Genomic DNA, 25,551 nt, shown 5'->3' with positions numbered 1-25,551 from the left:
TTTGTTTGTACGTGTACATCACATCTACCGATTTCCGTCTCATTCAGATAAATCTTTCGTGGCGCGTCGTTATTGTTATTATTATCATTATTATTATTAACATCTTACAGGCGAGTTTTATTTTACCCGTCTTATAATGAAGAAATGAACAGATTTATTTATTAATTAAGCAATATGCTGCTTAGAATATTCACAACGATTGTCTGGAATATTTCTGAGTAGTTAGACACCAGCACCTGAAATGCACGAGTTTATTTTCCTTCTCTGTTTTGAAGAACAGCGTAGAAGTGGCGGTATCAACCATACACAACCGTTTTCAAGGAAGGACAACAGTAATATATAGTGGTAATACGCTTTGATTTTCTCTTCCAGTTTTCCCTTAGTCTGTGATTTACTTCCACACAATTCAATGTTCGAAACGTATGTTCCCAGATATTTTCTCAAATTAAGGTCAATGTTAAATACCTCTTTTGGCAATGAATCATGCCTATTCCTGTGCTGGACAACTTTTATGTCCGATTTGCTTTGTTCGTCACGTGTTATTTTGCTTCTAAGGTATCGGAATGCTTACGGAGAAACGACGAGGGGAGGGATGTGTGGAAGACATCGACAAAAAGGACATGATGACAGGGCGTGAATTAAGACGTCGAGGAATAACTTCTAAGGTACATGAGGGAGCTGTTGAGGGTAAAACTTCAGGTGAAGTCAGAAGTTTGTAGAATGTGATGTCGTTCGCAAAGTGAGATATTATGCAAAACTTGGTACCTCAAGACGACACCACTGCCAAACGCAGCAACGAATCGGAGAAGTCAACGTAGACAAGCACCCTAGTGTTTCCTTACGCCCCCGCAACCAGGAAGTTATTTATATCCGAGTGCAGTGCCGCTCAGCCCACTCTCTATGCAAACAGCGATCAGTTGTAACCATCGCTTAAAACGACCTTATCGACGCAGTACAGATCCGCTTGAGTGCAAATAGTACAATTATTCTGAATTTTATATCAGTGGAAGGTTTGTACTCTGAAGTGAAACTGTCATTCTTTAATGGAGTGCTAAATGTTTCAAGTGTCAGTGACAGCATCAGTTATATGTTGTCTGTGTGGACATTACTTGTTTGCAAAGTATTTACCATGTTCAAATTTTAATAAACCATTAATAATTGGTGTGCATGTTGTAATATCGGAGCTATCTCTTAACAGACTTGCTACAATACGCCACGTAGTAAATCCAACAAATGTTTGAGAACGTAAGTAAATGTTGGCACAGAAACAGAGTTCGTGGTGAGCCACATCTAATCCGTGCGAAGACGAAAAAAAAAAAAAATTGTGGAACTGCTAGCTCTTTAAGACCGTCCGGCAGAAATGCTGTCGTACCGGATCCAGTTATTCCAGCCAACTTAAATCTTATCCTGATTCTACTATTTACTTCGAATTATACCATGAGGATTTTCATCTGCCCACAAATGTTGCAGTCGCGACGGCATGCATGGAAATAAGTGTAAATATCGGATATTTTACAGGATTTAAATGCTTCAGAACTTCGTAAAATGCACTTTCTAGGACGTTTTCTTGTTTTGATGTCAATAATTCGCACCCGAAGGTTGTAAATGTGCTCTATTATTTCGTGTATAGCCGCTTTACCTCCCGAGTTTTCAGTGGCGCTCAGCCTAGTGCTAGAAAAGTTGTTTCCCGATATTATTGCGTCAATTAATTCTTTTATTGCACTATCATAGCAATCGTGCATCCAGAGTTGTTTTCGAGTACAATTCCGTGTCCGATTTCTAAAGTGTCCTCTGCTACAGTTGAGTTTTCGTGACAACGTCGGTGCAAATATCTTTCGTCTTCTCCCCAGCGTCCTTGCACAGAGCAATAACAGCGTCCACATTCACAACGTACACTCCTGGAAATTGAAATAAGAACACCGTGAATTCATTGTCCCAGGAAGGGGAAACTTTATTGACACATTCCTGGGGTCAGATACATCACATGATCACACTGACAGAACCACAGGCACATAGACACAGGCAACAGAGCATGCACAATGTTGGCACTAGTACAGTGTATATCCACCTTTCGCAGCAATGCAGGCTGCTATTCTCCCGTGGAGACGATCGTAGAGATGCTGGATGTAGTCCTGTGGAACGGCTTGCCATGCCATTTCCACCTGGCGCCTCAGTTGGACCAGCGTTCGTGCTGGACGTGCAGACCGCGTGAGACGACGCTTCATCCAGTCCCAAACATGCTCAATAGGGGACAGATCCGGAGATCTTGCTGGCCAGGGTAGTTGACTTACACCTTCTAGAGCACGTTGGGTGGCACGGGATACATGCGGACGTGCATTGTCCTGTTGGAACAGCAAGTTCCCTTGCCGGTCTAGGAATGGTAGAACGATGGGTTCGATGACGGTTTGGATGTACCGTGCACTATTCAGTGTCCCCTCGACGATCACCAGTGGTGTACGCCCAGTGTAGGAGATCGCTCCCCACACCATGATGCCGGGTGTTGGCCCTGTGTGCCTCGGTCGTATGCAGTCCTGATTGTGGCGCTCACCTGCACGGCGCCAAACACGCATACGACCATCATTGGCACCAAGGCAGAAGCGACTCTCATCGCTGAAGACGACACGTCTCCATTCGTCCCCCCATTCACGCCTGTCGCGACACCACTGGAGGCGGGCTGCACGATGTTGGGGCATGAGCGGAAGACGGCCTAACGGTGTGCGGGACCGTAGCCCAGCTTCATGGAGACGGTTGCGAATGGTCCTCGCCGATACCCCAGGAGCAACATTGTCCCTAATTTGCTGGGAAGTGGCGGTGCGGTCCCCTACGGCACTGCGTAGGATCCTACGGTCTTGGCGTGCATCCGTGCGTCGCTGCGGTCCGGTCCCAGGTCGACGGGCACGTGCACCTTCCGCCGACCACTGGCGACAACGTCGATGTACTGTGGAGACCTCACGCCCCACGTGTTGAGCAATTCGGCGGTACGTCCACCCGGCCTCCCGCATGCCCACTATACGCCCTCGCTCAAAGTCCGTCAACTGCTCATACGGTTCACGTCCACGCTGTCGCGGCATGCTACCAGTGTTAAAGACTGCGATGGAGCTCCGTATGCCACGGCAAACTGGCTGACACTGACGGCGGCGATGCACAAATGCTGCGCAGCTAGCGCCATTCGACGGCCAACACCGCGGTTCCTGGTGTGTCCGCTGTGCCGTGCGTGTGATCATTGCTTGTACAACCCTCTCGCAGTGTCCGGAGCAAGTATGGTCGGTCTGACACACCGGTGTCAATGTGTTCTTTTTTCCATTTCCAGGAGTGTATTTTATATACGCCGTCCTCAACATCCTTCGCACGCTTCATGATTTTCATTTAACTGAAGAGCTACGAATTGTTCTTTGTCTCTTTAGAAACCGGTCAACCTCACTCGATACTGACAAGGAGCCACAAAAAAGTAAAATCAAGCATCGTAGCGTGTTCCTCGATGAGTATCTGTATATGGATCTCCACTGTGATGACCTGTGTTAGTTTTCCGTATCTTCTGCTATTGGTAGCCTTGGAAAATAAACAGAAAGTAATTGACATAGAGTTGGGCATGTTGTTACTACTGCGCTTTTGATTTCAGTGCTTCACTGTTCTAGCTGCAAAGAAATGTATTATAAACGTAATATTTTCAATAACTCTCCATCTGATTGGGCAGAAATTTCATACACGGTGAACAAGTAGCAAACATTCCTTCTGCAAGTTACATGGCCCTGTGACGTTCTTGAATTTGGATGTCTCTTTACAGTTACGAATTCATTAAAATGCATAAAGATCAACTCGTAAACCTTGGTTGTACTGTACAGTTCGCTGCTCCAGTCCTTTTAATTTTGAGACGCGAAGTCCCAAGCGACTAGAACAAAACCAGTGACTCTTCCATACACGAAGGATAAAAGAGCGCACCCGCAAAGTTACAGGTCAAAATTCTTAACATCGATTTTCTGCGGAATTCCTGGACATACTCGTGAGTTCGAATGTAATAAATTTCTTTCAGACCGAAAAGATTCTCTCCACAAATAAGCAGGGAGCCGTGATGACTGGTTGTTGTGTGACGTCCTTAGGTTAGTTAGGTTTAAGTAGTTCTAAGTTCTAGGGGACTGATGTCCATAGATGTTAAGTACCATAGTGCTCAGAGCCATTTTTTTAAAAAAGCATTCCCCATTGTCCTCAATGGCGAGTACCGGCAGAAGAAAGTGTGGTTTATCTATAAATAGACCTGCGTGTAACACATGTGCAACCCATTCTTGAGTACTGCTCGATTGTTTGGAATCCTCACCAGGTAAAGTTAAAGGATGACATGAGGGTCTAGATCTATTGTTGGTTGGTTTGTGGGATTGAAGGGACCAGACTACTAGAGCAGCGATTCTGCATAGCACGGGCCCGAAAAGTTCTCGGTAAATTTCCACACGTATGTTCCACCGGAGATCATGCGAAGCTGGTTGCCAAGACGTCAAAGCGAGTTCAGTATCATGCGTCTCAAACCATCATAGGATGATACCAGCCCTGTAACACGGACTGCTATTCCTCTGGAAGATGCCGTCACTGTCGGGAAAGGCATCAAACGTGAATCTGTCTCTACTTCTAACAAGGGGACCCTCCATACTGTAAATCACAGATTTTGATGCGCTTCAAATATGTTGTAGATGCAATTACCCTGAGTACCTGGCTATCCGGTTTTTTAGCGATGGGCCTCGGTTTTTGAGAAAATCGATTTTGAAGTTCAATTTGCGCTTTGTGTACCCGTAACATTACGTATGTTCCAGTAAGTCAGCGTAGCTCAGCGGTTAAGGTTCACGGCTACCGCGGTGGAGGTGCTGTGTTCGAATCCCGCTCCCATTTTTTTTTTATGTGTGCGAGGACCGTCCGGGAAATTTGGTCCTAACGTTCAAAAACGAGTAGATAAATTAACTGGGCAATACAGAAATGTTGTCGTGTCCTGCACGAAGTCCGGGAAGTTCACGAAACTAGTGTACGAAGAATTTTTGCGTTCTGTAATTCTTGTGACGTGAGGCAGAAATTTTTTTTGTACATTATCGATTCGTGGAGAGGGCAAACCGATTCAACTTTGCCAGCCCTGCGATGTTTATTTTTACCGACAGGTGAAAATCTTCACGAGAATGATTCAGAATGCTCCCGACTTGATGAAAGGCAATAGAGATATCGCTTCTAGGGAAGATTCGATAAAATTACATTCGCTAATCCTACATCAATTCAGCGCACCTAATTTTGAAAGCATGATTAGACGCGCAAGGTTCGCATCGAAATTAACGGATGAAACATAAATTTTTTTGAATGCAAATGAATTGTGTTTCCCGGTATCGCTCATGAAGAAACCGTGTACCTGCAAGACGGTTGCTTTCATAAAATGCGCCGGGGTGGCCGTGCGGTTCTAGGCGCTTCAGTCTGGAACCTCGCGACTGCTACGGTCACAGGTTCGAATCCTGCCTCGGGCATGGATGTATGTGATGTCCTAAGGTTAGCTGGTTTAAGTAGTTCTACGTTCTAGGGGACTGATAACCTCAGATGTTAAGTCCCATAGTGCTCAGACCCATTTGAACCAAATCATAAAATGCGCGTGGTGCTGCGAAAATTTGTGCTGCAGTTGTTTCTACGATACATATCACCCACAATATTGTTCTGGCACATCAAGCAATGTGGCTGACGAAATATAAGATTTTGTAATATTGGATGACAGAAATAATTAATTACTGAATATATCTGCAGAATTTCGCACACCTTACACTGGTTGTTCATATTCTTTAAAATAAAACTGAAAAATTCGGTCGATTTTGAAAAAAAAGTGCACGAACAGGACTCGAACACGGTACCTCCAGCGAGGTAGCCATGTACCTTTACCGCTGCGCCACGCTTACTTGGTGGGAATATATGTAATGTTACGGGTATACAAGACGTGCACTGAACTCAAAAACCAAGACTCTCAAAAACCAAGGTCCGTCGCTAAAAAAACCGGATAGCCAGATACTCAGGGTAAGTGCCTCCACAACATATTTGAAGCGCATCGAAACCCTATATTTAAAGTATGGGTCAAAATGGTTCAAATGGCTCTCAGCACTACGCAACTTAACTTCTGAGGTCATCAGTCGCCTAGAACTTAGAGCTAATTAAACCAAACTAACCTAAGGACATCACACACATCCATGCCCGAGGCAGGATTCGAACCTGCGACAGTAGCGGTCGCTCGGTTCCAGACTGTAGCGCCTAGAACCGCACGGCCACTCCGGCCGGCTTTACAGTATCCAATATCACGACAGCGTACGAGGTTTTTGACCCAGTTAAGTAGGTATGTGCCTTTGTATATTTGAATCGTCCTCTTTAGTAAGCTACTGAAGATGGGTGTGGTGCGTGAGCCGTTCCGTCATCGTTAAATTTTAAAAACTAAATGTCATACGGACGCTGTCGACTTCGAGTAATCAAACGGTTCCTGCAAGAACTGAAAACGTGTAACACGTAAAAGAATCGTAAACCTTCGAACATAGCTGCTGAGGTTCAGTGTCCGTGTCAGAATTACTAGAACAAATAAGCCCTTGGTCACAAATATTAAGTCAAAATTGACCAGGTTTCGACGCTACTTTGAGCGTCCTCTTCAGAATTAAACTAACTGATCTAAAACATATTAGGTATATAATTGCAACCCTTGTTCACTCAAGTACGAGCAGCCCTTAGCAGCTCGCCATCTTATTTACAACTATTCATGACGTCACCTTTCCGGCTTAGATTTTTTTAAATGTGACTTTTAAGTACTGCATCTCTTTCCAGTCAGTACTTACTTTGATTTTATTAACGTATTATATACCTAATATGTTTTAGAACAGTTACTTTAATTCTGAATACGACGCTCATAGTAGCGTCGAAACCTGGTCAATTTTGGCTTAATATTTGTGACAGAGGGCTTATTTATTCTAATATAACGTAAAAGAATGTTCAACAGTGCCTAAAATCACAAAAAAACAGTGGCGGCAATAGTATTTTTCGTACTTTTTGACAAATGCTGTTCCCGACATTTGCGTTGAGTGAAACACGCCAGCGACATCATTTAAGCCAGTAATGGGCCTCAAGGACAGGGACCAGCTTGAGCTTTTTTTTGTGCGTGTGTGAGGCGGCGAGCGGCGGGGAGTGGCGGAGGCGAAGCAGAGTCGTCGAGCTAGTTTTAAACGAATAATGTGTAGCACGTGGGCGACGGCAAGGGAAGACAGTGACGACGAGGAATAGAGGAAGGCATAGCAGACGAAGAAGAAGGAGGAGAAGAATCAGATAATCGAGTTAGAAGCGATAACGCAGCTGGAGCTCCATGTCAGCGGCGGGCCGGGCAGACAACACGCAAACAAGGCTGCAGAGTACAGCTGAGCCCAGTACAGCACAGCACGCGCCGAGTGCCCTGTGACTGAGTGGACAGAACGCTGCGTGGGCCGTGGCGGCAGCGGTTTGCGGCCTCGAGCGCGCAGATAAGCGGACGGTTTTAGCCGGCGGGCGCGCCGCCCCGGCCGCCATGGCCTCGCCGTGCCATACGTGCGATTAAACTCCGACCCCGCAGCAGATAACGCGGGTAGTCAGGCAATTAACTGAATCCCGCTGACAGCACTGTGCGTGCCCGAAGGCGCCGACGGGAAGGGCTACATTTATAAATGCGCTGGCTGCCGGAAGGGCTTTATGCCAAATTACAGGGTGTTCCACATACGACACGGGCACAGAGGCGGGCGTTGCCCGGGAGCTAATAACCTCCAGAGGTGTACACAGTACGTTTTAACTTACCCAAGCTTACCTGTTACCCGCACAGGCAAGCTGCCGCACGTTATCAACAGAAAGCGCCGGCTTCCTCAATCCCTTCCAAGCCAAGCTATGCACAATCCAAGCAGCCTAAGGCAATCCTGCTTACCTGCCAGTTTCTCGCTGTGCTACGCTACGTGGCAGTTTATTCTGTACGCTTTCATTGTAGCGTTATGAGTAGGGCTCAAAAGCTGATGACAGCTAACTCTAAATGCAGATAAATGTAAATTAATGCAGATGAATAGGAAAAAGAATCCTGTAATGTATGAATACTCCATTAGTAGTGCCGCTTGACACAGTCATGTCGATTAAATATTTGGGCGTAACATTGCAGAGCGATATGAAGTGGGACAAGAATGTAATGGCAGTTGTGGGGAAGGCGGATAGTCGTCTTCAGTTCATTGGTAGAATTTTGGGAAGATTGGGTTCATCTGTAAAGGAGACCGCTTATAAAACACTAATACGACCTATTCTTGAGTACTGCTCGAGCGTTTGGGATCCCTATCACGTCGGATTGAGGGAGGACATAGAAGCAATTCAGAGGCGGGCTGCTAGATTTGTTACTGGTAGGTTTGATTATCACGCGAGTGTTACGGAAATGCTTCAGGAACACGGGTGGGAGTCTCTAGAGGAAAGGAGGCGTTCTTTTCGGGATCGCTACTGAGGAAATTTAGAGAACAAGCATTTGAGGCTGACTGCAGTGCAATTTTACTGCGGCCAACTTACATTTCGCGGAAAGATCCAAAGATAAGATGAGAGAGATTAGGGCTCGTACAGAGGCATGTAGGCAGTCATTTTTCCCTAATTCTGTTTGGGAGTGGAACAGTGAGAGAAGATGCTAGTTGTGGAACGAGGTACCCTCCGCCACACACCGTATGATGGATTTCGGAGTATGTATGTAGATGTAGATGTAGATGTAAACGTCTTTTATTAGCCGAACATCACAAGACGAGGCACAACGAAATGTATATTCATTTTCTATCACTACAGCCCAGAAAATGATGAATTTTACTTGTCCTTTTTCATTGTTCGGCTTATTTCAGGCTTATTCATTTATTTCGATATGAAAGATTTTCTGTACCACTCCACCCTCTTTCGACTAGTACTGCCTATTCTCAATTCGAACCATCATTAGGTCATCTCTGATATATGTTTTCTGTAGTAAGTAGAACCATCTCTGAAAGTCGTGATCCGCTGCACATAATAACATGAAGATGTGTACTATACTGCAACGCTAGCTAAATTAAGGTTATGGATGTATAGTTTCTGTGACCTTGTAGTGAATCCTATTGCTGCTTGCCTGCAGAACGTGGGGAGCGCTTGCCGCCAGGAGATTTACGAGCAAACCGCATACAGCTACGAAGCTTTTCGCGACGGAGTCCTTGTAAAAAAAGTTTTCCGTTTACTTGCCGCGTCAAATTCGGATAAATTTCCAAGTTTTCGATGATTGCCCCCATCCTCATCATCATTGGCTAAAAACTCACTTTCGGAACTGGTGAGGCTTCCACTTTATAGCCGCAGGACGGCATCTGACTTCCCACGCCCGGGTTCCCGGGTTCGATTCCCGGCGGGGTCAGGGATTTTCTCTGCCTCGTGATGGCTGGGTGTTGTGTGATGTCCTTAGGTTAGTTAGGTTTAAGTAGTTCTAAGTTCTAGGGGACTGATGACCATAGATGTTAAGTCCCATAGTGCTCAGAGCCATTTGAACCATTTGAACGACATCTGATTGGCTGGATACCTCATGATGACAATACAGAAATGGCGCGTACATAGGTGGCGTCCTCTGCGTCCATACTAGGCACCTTTCCTCGTTGTCATCGCGACGTAATACAGCCAATCAGATGCCTACGAAAGTGGAAGCCTCGCCAGTTCACGACAGTTAGGTTAGCCCCTGACAACAATGATGGAGGCAACCATCGGAAGCTTGGAATTTTGCTAGACTCTGACGGGTCAAGTAAACCGAAAACTTCTTTATGCAAATTGCTCACGCGTACAACTTAAGATGACTTGAAATAAAATTCGTAAATACTAGGATATAAAAAAATACAGTGACATCATATTGACACTTCATAAAAAAAGTCTCCTGCGAAATAATTCACCTCTTCATTTTGCAGTGATCTCCAAAATATAAGAGTCCCTAACTTTCTGATGTTTATCTAAACCTTGTTTTAAAGTGTTCATCATTTGACAGCCAGCAGCCACTGCTGCCGAAACTTTGATCCAAAAAATCATGATAGAGCGCTGACATCCGCGATATAGTTTCACTGAAGATCAAAACAGTTGAGGAAGCCGAGCTCGCACATTGTTTTGGAATGAGTTGATTCGAAGTATTGTCAGGCCTTCGGTATTTGTACTGACAATGTTTCAGTGCTGCTGTTGGTGATTTTCATTCATGTACATTATAGGTGTTAATCTGCTGCTACTGCAAGGCTGACGAAAAATCAAGACACTGTCGTAGGATTTCTCGACACAGAAAAAGCGTTGAACACTATCAAATTGTGCAAGATGTTATATATCCTCAGGAAAATAGGGGTAAGCTGTAGGGAATGACGAAGATATACAACATGCACAAGAGGGAACAGTAAGAGGGGGAGACCAAGAACGATGTGCACAGATTAAAAAGAGTGTAAGGCAGAGATGTAGTCTTGCGCCCATGGTTTTCAATCTATACGCCGAAGAAGTAATGAAGAAAGACAATTTCAAGAGTGGGATTAAAACTCAAGGTGAAAGTATATCAATGTTAAAACTCGCCTGGTGGTATTGCTATCCTCAGTGAAAGTTAAGAAGAATCAAAGGAGCTGTTGAATGGAATGAACAGTCTACTGAATACAGAATATAGACTGAGACTCAATCGAAGAAAGACGTAAGTAATAAGATGTAGCAAAAATGACAACAGTGAGAAAGTTGACATCATAGTTAGTGATCACGAAGAAGATGAAGTTAAGGAATTCTGCTACCTGCGCAGCAAAATAATCCATGACGAACAGAGCAAGGAGGACATAAAAAAAACGGATTAGCAGTGGCAAAAAGGGCATCCCTAGCTGAGAGAAGTCTACTAGTACCGAATATAGGTCTTAATTTCAAGAAGAAGTTTCTAAGAATGTACTATTAATACACAGTATTGTATGGCAGTCAGACGTGGACTCAGCGAAAACCGAAACAGACGCCAATGATGTTCAAACTTAGGTGGACGGGTAAGATAAAGAATAAGAAAGTTCTCCTCAGAATCGTCGAGGAAAGGAATGCATAGAAAACACAAACAAGAAGAAGGTACGGAATGGTAGGGTATCTGTTACGACATCACGGAATAACTTCCATGGTACCAGAGGGAGCTAAAAAGGATAGAAACTGTAGGGGAAGACAGAGATTAGGCTACATCCAGCAGACTGAGTACGTAAGTTGCAAGTGCTACTCTGAGATGAATAGCACAATAGAGGAATTTGTGGCCGGTCACATCAAACCGGTCACAACAATGAGGACTAAGATAAATATGATGATTAACAGTTTGAAGAGACTAAAGATTTAAGGTCATCAGCGTCTTCATCCCCACCCCATCCACAGATGGAATCTGTCTACCCCATATGTCTGCCCTCATTATCCTATGTGCCAACGTGAGAACGGGTTCTAGAAGTTTGCTTAGCGTATAGCTGAGATGGAACATGGGCACCAGCCTGATACTCATTTAATAGGATGTGTCAAACAGGCTAGAAACCAAATCCAGACTGCCGGCCGTGGTGGCCGTGCGGTTCTAGGCGCTACAGTCCGGAACCGCGGGACTGCTACGGTCGCAGGTTCAAATCCTGCCTCGGGCATGGATGTGTGTGGTGTCCTTAGGTTAGTTAGGTTTAAGTAGTTCTAAGTTCTGGGGGACTGATGACCTAAGACGTTAAGTCCCATAGTGCTCAGAGCCAAGCCAAATCCAGACTGGCCGACTCAACGACCCTCGTCGTTACACCACCAGGCGAGCCAGGTTCGCATCCCTGTGTCCTGTAAGCGGATCGTTAACACACAAGGCCATCCGGGATGTTAAGACTTGAAGACTTAACAAGTAGTGAGAGCAGTTCCTGGTACCAATAAGGTCTTTCCATTAATTTCGGGTATTTAACTGACTTTGAACGCGGAGTGGTAATTGGAGATAAATGCCTGGGATATTCCATTCTGAAATCGTTAGGGAATTCAGTATTCCGAGACCCACAGTGTCAAGAGTGTCTCGAGAATACCAAATTTCGAGCATTACCTCTCACCATGGACATCGCACTGGGCGACGGCCCTCAGTTCAAGAGCAGCGGCCTTTGCATAGAGTTGTCAGCGCTAGTAGAAAAGCAACAGTCCGTGAAATAACTGCAGGAATCACCGTAGAAAGTACGATAAAGGAACCCACTACGGCAGCGTGGTGAAATTTGGCGTTAATGGACCATGGCAGCAGACGCCCGACGCGACTTCCTTTGCTAACAGCACGGCATCGCCTGCAGCGGCACTCCTGGGCTCGTGACCATAACAGTTGGACCCTACACGACAAGAAAACCGTGGCCTGTCAGATGAGTCCCGGCTTCAGTTGCTAAGATCTGATGGTAAGGTTCGAGTGTGGCGCAGGCCCTGCGAAGCCATGGACCCAGATTGTCCTTTCAAGCTTGTGGGTGCGTCCATAAAGGTGTGGGCTGTGTTTACCTGAAACGGATTGGATCTTCTGGTCCAACTGAACCAATCATTGGTTAGTGACGGTAATATTTCGGCTTCTTGGAGACCATTCGCAGCCTTTCATAGTATTCATATTCCCAAACAATGATCTCATATCACGGGACTAAAGTGTTGCAATTTGTTTAAAGAACGTTCTGGGCAAATCGAGTGAATGACGTGGCCACCGAGATTGCCCGGAACGAGTCCCATCGAACTTTTATCCGTCGGCTACACTTCCACAATTATGGACGACTACAGAGGTATTATGGCTCAGTATTTCTGCACGGGACTTCCAACGACTTTTTGTGTCCATGTCACGTCGAGTTTCTCCACTACGTTGGGCAAAAGGAGGTACGACGCGATATTAGGAGGTTTCCCTTGACTTTTGCCGCACCAGTGCATTTGCGCCGAGATGACAGGCTACGTGGAAGTATTTACACCTTTTAAAGAAACTTCAGACCATCAAGAAAACAAATACTTGAGATGACTTGTCCTACAGTCTACTGTCGTCCAGAGGACTTCATTGAAGTTCAGTGTAATCACTATGTACGACACGTTATGTATATGTGACAACGTAACAATATGAAATTTTGTAGCAAGACCAAAGACTTGTGAGAAGAGAGCGTTGTCTAGAATACATTACACATACTGGGTGTCATCTCAATACTGAACGCCACAAAACAGTGTGAGGCATTATAGGAATCTCGACAGTCGACAATACTAAATGATCTCAGTATTCTATTCCATGCTTAATAGAGGTACATGATGTCTAAAGAGACATCTCAGTTTATACATACTGATGTGTGCACATCGACCTAGCGGTTAACGATCTCGTCTGGCGTAAAGTTTGCCTATTTCGTTAGCGCCTGAGGCGAGGCACGAAAAGCGAGAGTGAAAACGGAGCCGCTAGGAGGCGTGAGTCGCGCATGCACTGTGTTTGGAAGCACGCAAGGCGGCAATATAAGCTGGCAACCCGTAGAACTGAGGCTGATGGTCCTGGTGATTCTGACGTTCACTGGTTGACGAGACTCTGAGTGGGCAGCCTTGATTCTGCTCATGACGGCATTGGAGCCAGTTTTTTTTTTTTTTTTTTTTTTTTTTTTGTGTGTGTGCAAAATTTAGGCCCATGAACTGTGGTAACAACGTCATTTAATGTATTGCTGCCTCTTCTTGCCTCATTCAAGATTCTCGTCAGCTACTTCAATCTGTGCTATAGGTATTCCCAACTGCCAGTCCTGAACGATTTCCTTAGCAGTGAAATTCCCGTGTTTAGATGGTTTATCAAGTGCGGTTATTTTTTTTTATTTACTGGACCAACTGGATGCTTGAAGTTTTCCAGGCCATAGTTTAAATTGTCATTATGGTCTGGCCTGTACTCCCTGAAGCACATATGCACATGTTTTTGATGCTTGTTGAATTAACACCATCTGTCTGTATATTTCAGAAGCTGGTGTTGTTACTTTGTGTTCTCTCCAGAGTGTACAACAACCTGCCTGAGGATACAGGTGAGCTGGGCCTGTTGACTGTTGGAGAGTAAAAGGGCTCGTACGAAGAGCGGCAGTTCATGTATAAAATGGTTCAAATGGCTCTGAGCACTATGGGACTTAACATCTATGGTCATCAGTCCCCTAGAACTTAGAACTACTTAAACCTAACTAACCTAAGGACAACACACAACACCCAGTCATCACGAGGCAGAGAAAATCCTTGACCCCGCCGGGAATCGAACCCGGGAACCCGGGCGCGGGAAGCGAGAACGCTACCGCACGGCCACGAGCTGCGGACAGTTCATGTACAATGAAAGGAAAGCTGTGTAATCCTGCTTCAAGTATACGCCTCCAGTTATGACCGTTATCTCTTGATGCATTTGTAGTTGCGTGATAGTGGTTTAATTTTAAAACCACGAGTTTGTCTAATGTTGTTTAGTGATCCTGTATTGAACTATTGCAGAAGATAACTCTTAAGTCATTTACTTGTCAGCTTCAATTTATTTTAGAGATTTCTATGTTTAATTAAAGTAATGTTTTTATGAGAAACTTTGTGTTAAAATGTTATGCTCTGTGTGTCTTTTTTTTAATAAGTACCAAGGGATGAAACTTGCTCTGATGGTTATATTGTAATAATGTCAATCATGTTTGAATATTGTGGTCTAGTCCTTTCCTTAACTGAACCTTTCCTGTGCTATTGGGAAGTTGCGCTACACATACAACTTAGGTGTCCAACTAAAAGTGGTACTTTTTGTTGTTTAAGTTATGTACCTATCTCAAAAGATGTGTGTGTGTGAAATCTTATGGGACTTAACTGCTAAGGTCATCAGTCCCTAAGCTTACACACTACTTAACCTAAATTATCCTAGGGACAAACACACACACCCATGCGCGAGGGAGGCCTCGAACCTCCACCGGGATCAGCCGCACAGTCCATGACTGACGTATCTCAAATTGTGGGTTTCATATGCATTATTACGTGTTGCTGCACTCTGAGCGTCACCTGATTGCTGTTAAACAATTTATCTTCTTACCCGTGACTGTCGCCGCCTGTATTCATTCACATACGTATCCTAAGTTTATACTTTTTCTTTTACACAGATCCGTTGGTGGCAGTTAGCCTAAACGAGCCACTAAAATTCGAAATAATAAAGTGCGGGTCAAGACGAAAAATTTTGTGCGAAAAAAATGAAAATTCTCAGGTGAAGTAAATTAATTGCAAGCACCCACTCATTTTATGTAATATTCAAAGTGTGAACGTATATAATTTTGTAGCTACTTGATATAAGACTAATCCCATTTAATATTTCTGAAATTTGGAAAGATCGGTGTTCGAAATTCAGAGTCCATCAAATCAAATGTCCCACTTTTTTACAGTGAATATGTGTCATAGAAACCCCATATTACACTGTGTACTAACCAGATATATATGTTTTTAATTTATTCTTGTAAGAATAATGATGAATCTTGTCATCGCAGTACTTGGTAGGTGCAGTGACCGCTCAGTGTGTGCATTGCCATCACATTGCTTCAAATTAATGCCTTGCTTCTGTGAGAGTTCAGGCAATGTCATGGATTCTGTAAATCACAGATTTGAATTTCTATATAAAAATACTGTTGGAAAATGACGTAGATATCGTATGAAACTAAGAAATCACGTTCCGTAACACAAAATCACAGCCTCGTATTTCACTGAATAGTAAATACAAGTTTGCATCTTTATCTCTTCGAAAGGAAACAGAGCTTCACCTAAGGTTTAATAGCCCTATGAGAAAAAGAACTGTCAGCGAACAAGCAGGCTCTCTTTGAATACTGAGTTATATTTTAATTAAAAACTGGACGGAAACAAATTAACAAATCTCGGTATTTATGAGTGACGGAAGATAAATTTCCCTTCGAGAAGCAGTGCAGCTGTTCAGCATAATGAGTTGCTTAAAGGTTGCCGGTAATTAATGTGTGACTGAGTCATATATCAAACAATTTCATTTATTACGCCGTGCGAGAGTATCCCCTGAAACCCTGAAATGCTTCATCACTGTTCTCACAAGCATTCATTAATGCTATAGACGTCTTCTGACGGTTCTTTAATTGACATATTTTCCGTCAGGGAAAAGACACTGAGAAAACATGTACTATCAGTGCAAACCAAGCCGACACTCGGCGCGGTAATTCTTTGGAGTGACCGTAAAGGAGTTCACATTTGTAGTCAATGAGCTAATCATAAGCGGTAGACGCACGCGAACAGCACCTTCCGTATTGTGTTTGCTGTATGTATGTATTTTACACAATACGGTAGTACAAACTGGAATGTTACTGACCTCTTTCCTAGAGCCGGAAAGTCGAACACTGTGTGAGCTGTTTATCAGAGGATGGAGACACGGTCTTTGTTATGTCAGGAAAAAAAAAAGGTGGGGGGTGGGGGGGGGTCAGCTCTGAGCACTGTGGGATTTAACTTCTGAGGTCATCAGTCTCCTAGAACTACTTAAACCTAACTAACCTAAGGACATCACACACATCCATGCCCGAGGTAGCATTCGAACCTGCGACCGTAGCGGTCGCGCGGTTCCAGACTGTAGCGTACGTGCAGCCTGAGGCTTTATGATTGACAGAACTCTGAATCCTCCTGTGCATATCTGGTAGTAAGAAAACGTGACAAAGTTTGCGCAAAATGGCAAACGCCTGTTGGTGACGGTTCAGTCTTACTGGGAATCTATTTCAGTTTGCATCATAGATCAACAGTCTATGTAGAAATAACATATATATGTTATTTTATATAACACGGTCGTAATAAACGTGTCTTCAGCCAATATTTTTGTAGGCATTTAAGCGTATATTTTAAAGATTAATATCAAAAATTATTTGCAAATATCTTTGAACAAAATATGGGTGAAGAGAAAAAAAAATCTTCATAGAGACTCGCATGGTCACTTTGAAGGTAACAGAGGTCCAAAGTTTGACAACATGTAAATCGCAAGTACTCGTATTTGTTTTATTCAATAATACAAATATTTGCAATCGTAGCCTGTTTTGATTTTTACATATTGAGAAAGACCTTTATTGTGATCCACGCTATCTCATGATCAAAATGTAGGGCCACATATAATTTACTATTTATGCTTTTTATCTTTTACTTTCCCATTGAACTAAGCGTTTCGGCGTTTCGCACATCATCTGGTCTATCATAATATCATAGACTAATTGTTATCTACTGCTATGTTAATATCGTATTCGGCCGGCCGCGGTGGCCGAGCGGTTCTACGCGCTTCAGTCCGGAACAGGGCGACTGCTACGGTCGCAGATTCGAATCCTGCCTCGGGCATGGATGTGTGTGATGCCCTTAGGTTAGTTAGGTTTGAGTAGTTATACATATATAACGCACACAGAATAAGAAGTACACAGTTAATATAACAAATCGTGTAAAACAAGCAATTTGAGACTAGTTGCTGCCCTATGTACCCATCTACAGCAACGATTTAACTTAGTACAACCTTTAATGGTAGCAAGCATGTATTATTTACATATGGTCCTATACCTTCTTCGATCAAAATTAGGAGAGTATAGTTTTCATTACTAATACTTTGAAATACCATACGTCACCAACGTGTGATTCAGATGCTGACGACTTATTTCTGAGGCAGAATGCAGAAAAGATTGTTTAAATCGAGATGACGTAGCCCGTGTAATGTTTCCAAAAATACTGTTATCATTGTATTCATTAAAAACTTCACGTTTTATAATACTGTATAAACAAGAACAAGATATCGCTGTAGCCACAAAATGTAAACATCAGCTACAAAAAGACGTCTAGAGCCCGTGGACATACAATCAACGCACTCCTCAGAACTTCAGACTGAAATAAAAAGCGATACATTTATTACTACAAAAGATAACATATACATTACTGCTTTCTCTCTTTTTATTTCTTCTAACTCATTTTCTTTCACATTCGGCGTCACATCGCGTTTGAATAAATGTTGTTTCGTTCTTGGTTTCCACATTAGGACATTCAATATCGACCGTCCGGTAAATGTATCTTATTTTGGTCCAAGACTTAGCTGCTTCTGTGATTGCCGTGTTGTCCGAAACAAACATTTCATTTTTTTCTGATTAAATTGAGCGGCACTAGTGCTTGGACTGTCATTCGAAATAGTGGAGCGGAAATTCATTAAAGCAAAAACAATATTGCGGGTATTTCTCACAACTCGAAAGGAAAATAAGTGTCTTTCCTGACAAGTAATTTATTTAGAACAGCGCAAGAGCAAGTACATTTTCCATAAAATATTGTGCATGCCCTTGTTATTTGTGATACATAACTGTAGTTGCAACACAACAAATGACATGCGAGAAAAGATTCCATATACCAAACCGATTCACTTGGGTATCACCAAAGAAAGCCATAGAACAATGAGATACAACTCATCGGACAGAAAGTCGTCTGAAATTTCAGTTTTCAAACTTTCCCGCTCATGCAACCTTAACGATTAACTCACCCTTGAGGAGTGGGGTATGGGGCTACACTCAGAAATTACCGTTTTTGAAATAAGTGAATTGGTAAATTTCAAAAGGTGTCATGCGTTAAGAACTGAATTTTATAGGTGGCACAAAAAAATTTTGTAATTCAGAGAATGTCTGTTCCGTATGTGACTAAAATCTGTGAACTCCATATTCGTGTATGGCAGTAATGAAGTACACTAGATATTTTACAGTATAGTAGCTAACTTACAACTAAGTTTATGGAATATCATTATAGGAGAGGGACAAGATCCTCAAAGTAAATTAGTTGGCGAGAGTTGCTGAGTCATTGAAAATTCAGTTCTTCGGAACACCTGATCTTTGTAAGTTATGGAAATATCACTGAAATGCCAGGATACCGAAAGTTCTGCAGTTTGCGAACTATCCTCCGCAGATATCGTAGGGGAAACTGTCAGATTGTGACTCATAACTGCATGTTTTGAATATAAATCAACATCGCTGTAATTTTGTATCAAAATCAGCTGAGGCCTTTCACTCAAAGACAATTTCATCACTTCACTCTCTGCTATATATGTACGTTAATCAGTGCGGCGAAACATTTGTGGCTGTACAGTATACTTACAACTGCTAGAAGGCAAAGATCCTAATTTGTCAATCCATAACTTACGATACGGTATATAATAATCTACATTCGTAATACGTTTGAAATACACAGACGATGCAGTATAGCTATTTCACTAAAAAAACCGCAAGTGTAAATCAATACCGAAAAACACTTGCGGCTAGTCCATATACACAGAAACTGTTTCAGGAGGGATATCAAATATTTTATTAATTTATGAAAAGCATCTTCGGACTGAATCATTTGCCTTTGCTTAATACCATTTGCGAGTATTGGTTTGTATTACAGTGTAACATATGTATCTCTGTAACCATTAAATAGTGGGCACATGCTGTTAGAAATGTTTTATTCGGTTTAGACTATATTACCACCTTCTGAAAACATTTTCAACTGTTCTTGAAGTACCCTGTATAATTGGGGTTGAAATTACATGGCTGTCATGTTAGATACAGTCTGGTACATTCTTCAGGCATTCACGATTCACAGTCCAACACCAGAAAAACAGTTAAGGAATAATACCGAATTTTTATAATCTTCAACTCTTACACTTTTTCATTATCAATAAACCTGCAATAGTAACTCGAAAAATTTATGGCGTCCAAGGAATGTCGCAGAAAAGCGACTGTAAAACAAACGCTGCTAATGTTGTTTTGGAATGTCTGAGTCAGTTGTTTTCTGGACCATTGGTTAGAAAGAGGTGGTCAACCGAACAATTATGGATTACCAATTTCTAAGCATCACTAATGATCACCAAACTAATCTGATACAGATTGATAAATATACTGCTACATTTTTCAGTTTTATTTAGTCAAAAGACAGTGCTTAAGATTTGTAAGAAGCCTTAGAACTGATCTCTATAAACAACTCCGCTGGGTTATAAGTAGATCGGGAACAATGGTTTAATTGCACACGAACAAAAATGATTGATAAGAAAAAGTTGCAGAAAGCATAGGAATTTCCCTTACACCAGATTTATCCGGAAAGAGAACAGCACTGTTAGAAATAAGACAGGTTTGGCACACGGACGGAAATGCCTGCTACAGTAAACTACAGTCGAGCAGATAAGAATAAACATACCGCTCATTAAAGTCACGTTTGACTGAAAATGAGACAGCGTTATGTCATTATGATTTATAAGAAAACTGTAAAGACTTACGCACGCTTCGTAGCCATAGCCTAATTGAATTTCCTCTTGTTGCCTCTATATGTATCTTTCTTAATTTGATTCGTAGTATGTATGGAAAACCATACGTCCACTTAATAAAGTGAAACTGTGCACCTAAACTGGAAAAATGAAAAACACTGCACTTAAATATTGTTGATAACGGAGTAAGCCTTAAGTACGTAAATTGTTAAAACAATTTCAATTTTCTGTGTATTTCTGCGTAAATTACAACGCAAACAGAGATTTAGAAAGTCAAGACAAGATGATCAGCACTTCTGTTAACGAAAGTAAAACTGACCCTATAGGTCAGCACAACTGCCTAGCATACGGAAATGAAGCTGAATGCAAAGATTCAATTCAATCATTTGTTATGTGTGTGACAACAAGCAAAAAAATCGCAACGCGAACGTAAGTCGTAAAGCAGTTGTAACATGGGAGACCGTTGGTGCCGTGCAGAGTAGTGTAAAAGGGGCGTATCCGCTCTCGATAAGACTACGCAGAGATATAGATAACTGTACAACGGAAGACACAAGTGCAAATAGCAGCACAAGCAAGTCGCGAGGTGTTTCTGTGAAGCAGGTAGCGGAGCAGTCCAGGGGCTGTACGGTACTCACCTGGGCAGTCCGCCGCCGTCGCCGCGCGCGCGATGTCGCTCGCCGGATCGCCGTCCGCCGCCGCTACTGCGAGAGTCCGAACGGAGGAGAGCCGACCCGAACGCCAGCGAGTCGCAGCGACGCCTGCCGCCTGCAGCCGCCACGGGCGGACGCCGCGCAGACCGCCACAGCCAGTGGCTCAGCGCGCACGCGCGACACCGGCGGCCAAGGAGGCTCCGGTCGCGCCTCCGTGCAGCACACGCCGGCCACTGCATGCCGAGACACGCCGAGGAACCGTCCTCTGACTTGTAATGTTAATAACCTTGAAAACCGTCGAACACTTTGTGTGTGGAAAAGTATACAAGCACTGGACACAATTACGGAAGCACTGCGAGAACAATGTGGTTAAACATACCGGGTGATCAAAAAGCCAGTATAAATTTGAAAACTTAATAAACCACGGAATAATGTAGATAGAGTGGTAAAACTTGGCACACATGCTTGGAATGACATGGGGTTTTATTAGAACCGAAAAGAAACAAAGTTCGCAAAATGTCCGACAAATGGCGCTGGCAGCAAAACATCAGTGACTGCGCATGACAGTCGTGTACAAAAGGAGCTGTAATGAGTGAGAGAAACAGATCCTTCCAAAACCCAGGCAATCATTGTGGGCAAAACCACCCCTTCCTTCCGTCTCCTCGATTTCTACATCACCATCTATGGCCGTCCTATCACCCTCACCCCCGCCCTTAAGTACTTCGGTGTCACCCTCGACCGTCGCCTCTCCTGGACCCCTCACCTCTGGACTATCCAAGCCAAGGCACGCTCCCGTCTCTGTCTCCTCAAGCTCCTTTCCGGCCTTACTTGGGGTCTGGACCTCTCCACCATCCTCCATAAATCCCTCATTCGCCCTATCCTTTGCTACGCCCACCCTGCCTGGATCTCCGCTCCCCCTACCTTTTACAAATCCCTTCAGATCCTAGAACGCCATCTTCTTCGCCTCGCCTATCGTATCCGTCTCCCCTCCCCCACGCGGATCCTGTACGATCTAATTCCCTTCCCCCACCTCCTCCTTTTCATCGAACGGATACAGATCCTCTACACCTCCCGTAAGCTCGATCCTCCTCTCCTGCTGGTCTCTCCCATCCTCTCCCGCCCCCGTCTGGTGCAACGACTGTACTTCCACGTCTCACCTGCTCTCCATCTCTCCACTCTCCATACCCTCTCCCAAGGTGGCTTCCGCCAGCTCCCTCTCCCTGATGATGCCCTCCTCCCCTCCATCTACCCCTCCTACCAACTTTGATCGTCCTTCACTCTTCCTCTGTTTTTCCCTTTGGGCACGCTCACTCCCTTCTCTCCCCCTTCCCTCCCTCCTCCCTTTCTCCCCGCTCCTCCCCCAGGGTTCCCCCACCCCCATTCCTCCTCTCACCCCTCTGCCATTGGCATCTTTGCTCTCCCCTCTCCCCTTCCCCCTCCCCCTTCCTCTCTTGGCAGGTCCCCAGACTCGCACACGTTATGTGGACATTCGCGCGCCGATTATCGCCATCCGTTTCTCGTGTGTGCCATCGCGTTTAAGTGTTCAGTGTTAGCTGTCACACTCCATCGTTCACATGTGCCATCGAAATCATCAGTTTTGTGCATCGTGTCAACAGTTTGTAGTGTGGATTCTCGTCGAGTGTGAACGGCTCCGTGTTTTTGTATTCTGCGTCTACTTTTTTTTACCCGCCATTATGTCAATTATGTGTATTCTTTATGTTTTCTCATTGTCTACTCTAAGGCTGAAGAGCAGCGTAGACTGCTGCTGCCAGCCGACCTGTTGCAACAAGTATTAAAATTACAATAAAGGAAAAAAAAGAAAGAGAGAGAGAAACAGATAAATACACTCCTGGAAATGGAAAAAAGAACACATTGACACCGGTGTGTCAGACCCACCATACTTGCTCCGGATACTGCGAGAGGGCTGTACAAGCAATGATCACACGCACGGCACAGCGGACACACCAGGAACCGCGGTGTTGGCCGTCGAATGGCGCTAGCTAAGCAGCATTTGTGCACCGCCGCCGTCAGTGTCAGCCAGTTTGCCGTGGCATACGGAGCTCCATCGCAGTCTTTAACACTGGTAGCATGCCGCGACAGCGTGGACGTGAACCGTATGTGCAGTTGACGGACTTTGAGCGAGGGCGTATAGTGGGCATGCGGGAGGCCGGGTGGACGTACCGCCGAATTGCTCAACACGTGGGGCGTGAGGTCTCCACAGTACGTCGATGTTGTCGCCGGTGGTCGGCGGAAGGTGCACGTGCCCGTCGACCTGGGACCGGACCGCAGCGACGCACGGATGCACGCCAAGACCGTAGGATCCTACGCAGTGCCGTAGGGGACCGCACCGCCACTTCCCAGCAAATTAGGGACACTGTTGCTCCTGGGGTATCGGCGAGGACCATTCGCAACCGTCTCCATGAAGCTGGGCTACAGTCCCGCACACCGTTAGGCCGTCTTCTGCTCACGCCCCAACATCGTGCAGCCCGCCTCCAGTGGTGTCGCGACAGGCGTGAATGGAGGGACGAATGGAGACGTGTCGTCATCAGCGATGAGAGTCGCTTCTGCCTTGGTGCCAATGATGGTCGTATGCGTGTTTGGCGCCGTGCAGGTGAGCGCCACAATCAGGACTGCATACGACCGAGGCACACAGGGCCAACACCCGGCATCATGGTGTGGGGAGCGATCTCCTACACTGGCCGTACACCACTGGTGATCGTCGAGGGGACACTGAATAGTGCACGATACATCCAAACCGTCACCGAACCCATCGTTCTACCATTCCTAGACCGGCAAGGGAATTTGCTGTTCCAACAGGACAATGCACGTCCGCATGTATCCCGTGCCACCCAACGTGCTCTAGAAGGTGTAAGTCAACTACCCTGGCCAGCAAGATCTCCGGATCTGTCCCCCATTGAGCATGTTTGGGACTGGATGAAGCGTCGTCTCACGCGGTCTGCACGTCCAGCACGAACGCTGGTCCAACTGAGGCGCCAGGTGGAAATGGCATGGCAAGCCATTCCACAGGACTACATCCAGCATCTCTACGATCGTCTCCATGGGAGAATAGCAGCCTGCATTGCTGCGAAAGGTGGATATACACTGTACTAGTGCCGACATTGTGCATGCTCTGTTGCCTGTGTCTATGTGCCTGTGGTTCTGTCAGTGTGATCATGTGATGTATCTGACCCCAGGAATGTGTCAATAAAGTTTCCCCTTCCTGGGACAATGAATTCACGGTGTTCTTATTTCAATTTCCAGGAGTGTAGATGCGCCAGCAGTCGCAGCATGTTGACGTTACCTGAAAGGCCGGCCGTGCGGTTCTAGGCGCTTCAGATTGGAACCGCGTGACCGCTACGGTCGCAGGTTCGAATCCTGCCTCGGGCATGGATGTGTGTGATGTCCTTAGGTTAGTTAGGTTTAAGTAGTTCTAAGTTCTAGGGGACTGATGACCTCAGAAGTTAAGTCCCATAGTGTTCAGAGCCATTTGAACCATTTGTTACCTGAAAAGGCGCTTTTAGTGAAGCTGTATTATCAGAATGGGGAATGTGCTAGTTCAGCGTTACGATCCTATCGCCATAGGAAGGGGATTCGAACAGGTAAAGGTCCGTTGACAATTGCAGCTGTGGCGAGAATGATTTCAAAGTTAGAAGCCACGTGTTGTTTAGACGATAGACCCCGTAGTGGCCGACCGAGCACAAGGCGTAGTGCTGCTGAGACAGTTCAGCAAGAAATGGAGACTGTAGCGGGGTCGTCTATGCACGGGGAAGTCATCGCTCGTGCAGTCGCACGTTGCACCGACATTCCATACACTACTGTTTGGTTGGCACTGAGGCGTACCCTCCGATGCTATCCGTACAAAATCCGTCGGCGTCATGAACTGTTACCTGGCGATTTAGTGAAGCGGATGGTTTTTGCGGTGGGGCGTTTCAAAAGATGGCAGAAGATGACGATTGGTTGAGTAACGTGTTATGGACCGACGAAGCTCATTTCCCGCTCCGAGGGTCTCTCAACGAGCACAACTGCAGAATCTGGGCTACCGAAAATCCTAGAACTCTCGTGGAAACTCCATTGCACGACGAGAAAGTCACGGTATTGGTTGGATTTACCACATCTACCGTTATCGGGCCTTTTTTCTTCGAAGAAATGCGTGATTCTGGTTTTGTAACTGCTACCGTGACAGGTGAGAGGTACGCCTATATGTTTCAGAATCGCATCATCCCCAGCCTGGCTCATAAACACCTGCTGGAACCTACGATGTTTCTGCAGGATGGCGCTCCACCCCATATTGCTAGACGCGTGAAAGATCTCTAGCGCGTGTCGTTTGGTGATGATCGTGTGCTCAGCCGCCACTTTCGCCATGCTTGGCCTCCCAGGTCCCCAGACCTCAGTCCGTGCGATTATTGGCTCTGGGGTTACCTGAAGTCGCAAGTGTATCGTGATCGACAGACATCTCTAGGGACACTGAAAGACAACATCCGCCGCCAATGCCTCACCATAACTCCGGACATGCTTTACAGTGCTGTTCACAACATTATTCCTCGACTACAGCTATTGTTGAGGAATGATGGTGGACATATTGAGCATTTCCTGTAAAGAACATCTTCTTTGCTTTGTCTTACTTTGTTATGCTAATTATTGCCATTCTGATCAGATGAAGCGCCATCTGTCGGACAT

The 25,551-nt window shown here is 44.8% G+C and overlaps 1 protein-coding gene across 3 annotated transcripts in view; it reads right to left on the bottom strand.

Moving 5' to 3' along the window:
* LOC126414581 (parathyroid hormone/parathyroid hormone-related peptide receptor-like) overlaps window positions 1-20,992 on the bottom strand; it is a 776,049-nt gene extending 755,057 nt beyond the window's left edge. For all 3 annotated transcript variants that reach the window (XM_050083357.1, XM_050083363.1, XM_050083361.1), the window contains exon 1: window positions 20,860-20,992. The gene's annotated coding sequence lies outside the window, so the exon portion shown is untranslated. The remainder of the gene's footprint in view (window positions 1-20,859) is intronic.
* Between the last annotated feature and the right edge of the window lie 4,559 nt (window positions 20,993-25,551).

The sequence above is a fragment of the Schistocerca serialis genome, chromosome 1, assembly GCF_023864345.2.
Source record: "Schistocerca serialis cubense isolate TAMUIC-IGC-003099 chromosome 1, iqSchSeri2.2, whole genome shotgun sequence".
Lineage (NCBI taxonomy): Eukaryota > Metazoa > Arthropoda > Insecta > Orthoptera > Acrididae > Schistocerca > Schistocerca serialis.
The sequence above is the reverse complement of the archived record's forward strand: the minus strand, read 5'-3'. Positions and strand labels throughout refer to the sequence as shown.